Source organism: Bos taurus, chromosome 26, assembly GCF_002263795.3.
Source record: "Bos taurus isolate L1 Dominette 01449 registration number 42190680 breed Hereford chromosome 26, ARS-UCD2.0, whole genome shotgun sequence".
Lineage (NCBI taxonomy): Eukaryota > Metazoa > Chordata > Mammalia > Artiodactyla > Bovidae > Bos > Bos taurus.
Window position 1 is genome coordinate 37,945,829 of NC_037353.1, and position 5,559 is coordinate 37,951,387.

The 5,559-nt window shown below is 50.1% G+C and overlaps 1 long non-coding RNA gene across 1 annotated transcript; it reads left to right on the top strand.

Annotated features, from left to right (window-relative positions):
* Positions 1 to 2,096: 2,096 nt before the first annotated feature.
* On the top strand, positions 2,097 to 5,000 carry LOC132343965 (uncharacterized). The gene is made up of 3 exons (XR_009493008.1): positions 2,097 to 2,209; positions 4,378 to 4,465; positions 4,814 to 5,000. It is a non-coding gene; the product is annotated as an uncharacterized lncRNA (long non-coding RNA).
* Positions 5,001 to 5,559: the final 559 nt, after the last annotated feature.

Below are 5,559 nucleotides of genomic sequence, written 5' to 3' on the forward strand. Positions count from 1 at the left end.
GCACTTCCTTGACAGAGCTGCTGGGAGGCCTAAATGAGTTAATTCAAGCAAAAGACTTGGGACAGGGCTGGACATAAAGTCAGCACTGAACAGCGTTCAGTGTTGTCATCACCACCATCATCACCACCATCATCATTTGATGGATCACGAACATGCCCATCTTGCAGCTCTGTGGATGCTGGCCTGGAGGAGGTCTTGTCGGAGGCTGGAAGGCAAGTTAAGGGCACTGGCAGCAGTGCAGGGACCCATGAAAGGGCCCGGATGGGGCACTGGGCATAGCAAGAAATGAACTATCTGGAAGACGAGCAGGAGGTGGAGGGGACAAAACCTGAGAAGCAGTTGGAAGCCCAGCAAGGAGTTGGCGAGAGGAGACTAGCATTAGAATCCCACGGACAGAAAGCCTGGCAGACTACAGTCCACAGGGTCGCACAGAGTCGGACACGACTGAAGTGACTTGGCATGCACGCACACACGGCTGCTCTTACGGCTCTTTTATGGATAAGGAAACAGAGATGCTAGCTTTTATGGATAAGCATCTCAGAGATGCTAGTAACTGACCTAAAGTCACACAGCTAATTAGTGGTAGAAGCTGGCCTGTCTGACTTGACTGTTCTTTCTCCACTGCATTGTTTTAATTTTCCGACTTGATCTGCTACTTCCTCCAATGGCTAGTCTCCCCACCAGACTCTTGTAATTCCTGGTCCTGACGCAGAGCAGATGCTTATGTGTACATACAACACTGTACTTCCTGTTTCCTGTACCCATCTGTGTTTCTGATAGTGGCTGGAAACTGGTCCTTTAATACAGCTTTGCCAGGTGCTTGGTTTAGTGGGAGGAACTCGAGTCTGCAGATTATGATCAATTCTATTTTTAATTTGAATCCCCCCAATAGCTGAGTCAGTGGGCCAGACACCTTCAACGTCTCCCTTTCCTGGGCTTAAACACGAGGAAGAGATGCTATTTTCTGTATGGATTTGAATCGGCTAGGAAGTTGCCAGAAAATGTCCTGCCTTGGAGCAGCCTGGAGGGACTGGACTGTGTGCCCTGGTGGCCTTGGTTGGGAGAAGCGAGTCCTTCTTGCTCAGCCTCCCACTCCTGGTCCCCCAGTTCAGCCCAAGTGCAAGAAGCCGGGGTCCCAGGAGGGTCGGGAGCTGAGCTGCAAATGTCCGGCCCGGCCTGGCCTCTCTCAGCACATGTGATGCATTAGGCCCCAAGGGCTCCCTGGGGATTCTATTCCCATCATCTCCTCCGCAGCAGTTCGGAGGTGGTGGGAAGATCAAAATGAGCACGTTTGTGTATCACGTGCTGAAGGCTTGTTGGCCTGGGGCCGTCTCTGCTGGGGTATGGGGAAGGAGGTGACATTTGAGGTCCAAGTGAGGAGAGGGGTGAGCTCCAGCAGAGTGGGGTTTGCGCATACCCGCCCAGGGGCGGTGACCGAGCGGCAATCGGTAGCCTGTGAACCAAGCAGCCACACTTCCAGGGCCCAGCAGGGCCTGGATGCAGCTTTCTGGGCCCTTCTTTTGGGCCAGGTCTTGGCTCCCCACGTGTCAGACTGTGGATCTGCTCCTGAGGAGGAGGGAGGCTGGCAGGGCGAGCCCACTGGGAACCCCGAAAGAAACTCCAGAATGTCTGGAGGGGGTGGGGCACAAATGACCTTCCTCACCCTAGATTCCATCCCGCTTGAAGGGCAGCCCTGGGGATGGAGACCACAAGATCCCGAGAGACAGCGCAGCTGAGGGTTTCAGCTCATGTCTGGCCCCAGGCTGAATGCTGGGCAGTGTTTTCCTGTGGGTGATTAGTTCTTTTAGCCACTGATTCATCGATTTTAAAAAGTATTAAAAAACGATTCCTCGCTAAGTGTGAGGAATGAGCCAAATAAGTTTCAATTCCGGCCCTTGAGAAAAGATGGATGCATATGTAAGTACAGAATAATGAGCTAGTTATAGCATTCCTCCTCCCACAGTTCAGAAGCTCCTCCCCCACAGCAGTCAATGTCCCTGACTGCAAAATGCAGTCAGGTTCACTGGTCCCCTTCTGATCCTTAGTGAGTCTGCAAGTGTGATGCTAAAGGCATTTTGAGTTGTGGGTCCCTCCAGTTCTCCTCTGGGCTTCCGTCCCAGTGCAGCATAGCAACCCCAGAACCTCTGCTCTGGGAGGACTGGGAGCCCAGAACACTGGTTAAGCTGAGATGCAGATGCTAGGCAGTAAGGTCGGTGTACCCTCTGTAAAGCTGTGGTTCTCACACTCCAGCCATAGGTGAGGCAGAGGAATGAATACAGGTGTTTCCCGGACCACTGGCTAACAGCTCCAACAGCTGCTCTAAGAGCCCCTGATGTTTGGCTCACTCTGAAGGGTCAGCCTAGTTATCCCTTGTGTCTTTACCCCCAGGGCTCGTGCCTATATGGCAGCTGTAGCATATGTGTTTCTTTTAAGGGCCACATCTTCTCGTGGACCAGGAGGATTTCACACTTGAGGGGAACTGATGGCTCAGATGGTAAAGAATCTGCCTGCAATGTGGGAGACCCGGGTTCGATCCCTGAGTTGGGAAGATGCCCTGGAGGAGGGTATGGCCACCCACTCCAGTCTTCTTGCCTGGAGACTCCCATGGACAGAGTAGCCCGGCAGGCTACAGTCATTCCATGGGGTTGCAAAGAGTTGGATATGACTGAGCAACTAACACTTTCACTTTCTTTCCAGATAGGGAGGTGCCCTGGTGGAGTCCCTTATGGACCTTGGCCTCCTTGGCTTCTGGGCTTGAGGAGGCTGTGTCTATACAGGTTTGATGAGAGCAGGTCCCATGATGGCTATGGGCATGGACTCTATCCAAGCACCCCTTCCCCCATTTGCCCAAGGCAGGCAGGAGCAGGAGGAACAGGCTGACCCCCGTCTTGAGACATGTCCACTTGCTGTCAGGTCACCAGGCCCTTCTGCTCGGATGGTGACTCATGGGAAGGCCCGAAGGGACAGGTGTACTGCAAGAAGGCTGAGCTCATCTCCTTGGAGAGGGAAGCGTGTGTGGGTGTGTGCTCAGTTGTGTATGACTCCTCTATCCATGGGATTTTCCAGGCCAGAATACTGGAATTGGTTGCCATTTCCTCCTCCAGTGGACAGGGAAAGCCTCTTCAAACCCTGCGGTTGGGGCCACTCTTGGGGAGCAGCTGAGGTCCTCTTTCTGTAAACTAGCTTCATTCAGACCCCAGGACACTCACTGCCCTGGCTGTAACTATCTACTCGCACCTTTTCCCAAAGCAAATGCCAGGCTTGTTAGAACCCTCATTTACATTTCATTAGGAGGTGTCAGGCAGGGTGTTAAAGAACAAAGCTCTTCTATCCCTGAATCCAGAGTTTTCAGGGCAGCACTCAGCTCTAATTCTCCAGCCACCACCTCAGTGGATCGGCCTCCCCCACCCCAAATCAGAGCCCAGAACCATCTGAACCAAAATACTGCCTCCCATCCATGGAGGGAGCCCCGCTGTGTGTCAGCTTCAGCACCAGGCACTTTGCCTATGTTTTGACCCATTCTCAACACAAACCTGAAAGGTAGGAGTCATCATCTCCATTTTACAGGAGAGGAAACTGAGGCTCAGAGACAGTTAAGTGACTCAACCAAGGCCACGAAGCCAGGAAATGGCAGAACTGAGCTGCAGACTTAGGTCAACCTGCCTACACTTTTCCTGTTCTTTTCATTTCACTAAGCTGACTACCCCGCTACCCAGGTGAAGGGAGTCAGGTGTGACAATTACCTGTATCATAGGAGTTTAGTGTGGGCTCTTGGAAAAGAAATGCAAGAGAGAGTGAGGGTGAGAGAGAGAGATTCTGTATGTGGTGTGTGTGTGTGTTTAGGAGACGTTCATACAGCTTTCATCAACTTCTTTTTGTCGTTCGGTTGCTCAGTCATGTCTGATTCTTTTCGACCCCATGGATTGCAGCATGCCAGGCTTCCCTGTCCTTCACTGTTGCCCAGAGTTTGCTCAAGCTTGTGTCCATTGTATTGATGATGCCATCCAACCATCTCATCCTCTGTTGCCCCCTTCTCCTCCTGCCCTTAATCGTTCCCAGCTTCTTCTTAATGTCCCCCAAATCACAGAGCCCAATGGTGGTGTTTCTCTGTCTACTACGAGGCACTGTGTGACATTTTCAAGTTGACCACAGCTTAACTGAGCTCCTGGGTCAGAACACTGTGGAGGCATGGAGACCTCCGATACGTGCCTTCTAGAGGGAACACGGCATCACCGCTGTCTTCCAGTCTGGAACTTAGGGCATGGACAGTTTGAAATCTTGTGGAGCAGATGCTATGGTGGATTTATCTTAAAGGCACAGAACCCTGAGGCTCAGAGGAGAGTGGGGAAGTCCTGTTGTTTTCTCTGTATTCCCAAGGACCTGCAGCCATGACCAGCAGTGCGCTGGTTCTGAAGAACAGTGGTATGCCTCTCCCGCCCATCCTGGAGAGCCAGTTCCTCCTCAGGTTCGTAACAATTTGTGTTTTAATGCATTTCCACATGCAAAATGTGTCTCAGCATTTTTCATTAGATTTTTAAGGCTCAGATTGATGAGGCCGAGGTGAGAGGCAGACACGGGGGTCTGAGAGACAAAAGGTTCAGTAATGAGTTCGAAATTTACAAAACACGGAAGCAAATGTGGCTTCAATACACGGCGTGACCCTTTATAAGGCTGGAAATTACTCTTTAAAAAATCATGCTGGCCTGACTTCAGAGTCGAATGGACGCAGGGATACCACAGATTGACTTTGAGAAGTGGGTTGGTATTGCAAGAATTTTTTAATTTCCTGTAACTCACAACAATTTTCCCCCAGTGAGACTTTAGAACCACTCCTGCGATGGTACATTGACTGCATTTGTGGAACGATCTGCTGCTTGAAACAACTGATAAAGAAAAAGAAAACCCAAGGAAGGAAGGACACGAATGGCATTACCTTCCCCCCCCAACCCCCCATCACGAAAAGTTTAGTAAGGACTTCCAAGTAAACGAAGGATCCACCACTTCAGCCTACGCGTTTTAAAAAGTGAAGTAAAAATGGCGTCACTTACACTTCTGAACTGAAAAGAATTTGGGAAAAGCAGATTATTATTAATTATTTTTAATAGCTTCTTAATTAGCCCTTCAAACAAGTTTTTCAAAATCCCCAAAGGTGTCTAATTTGCATGACATGTTTTTACTTGTCTATGCATTTCATTAGCAGTACTTCTTTTTTTAAAAAACCTAACAGCAAGACAGTATTACGCTTTCAGAAGGTGGACAGGGGAAAAAAAAAAGGAAAGAAAAAGAACTTGAATCATTGCTCCAAAAAGTCTTGTGTTTCTTGTTGCAGTTCTGTGGTGTCTTGCCTGTATCTCAGGGCACTTATTAGAGCTTGTCTGTCTTTCAGAAATCACTAAACAAATCCGTGAGAGTGAAAACCTGCGTGGAAGATGGGCTGCTGAACGTGATCCACCAGGGGCGGGGGTTTATTAGGCGGATGACCCCTTCTTCTTCCCAATAGCAAATCCATTACAATAATGGGCTCCGGAGCCATCAGCGGGTCAGGAGCCCGACGTGTGG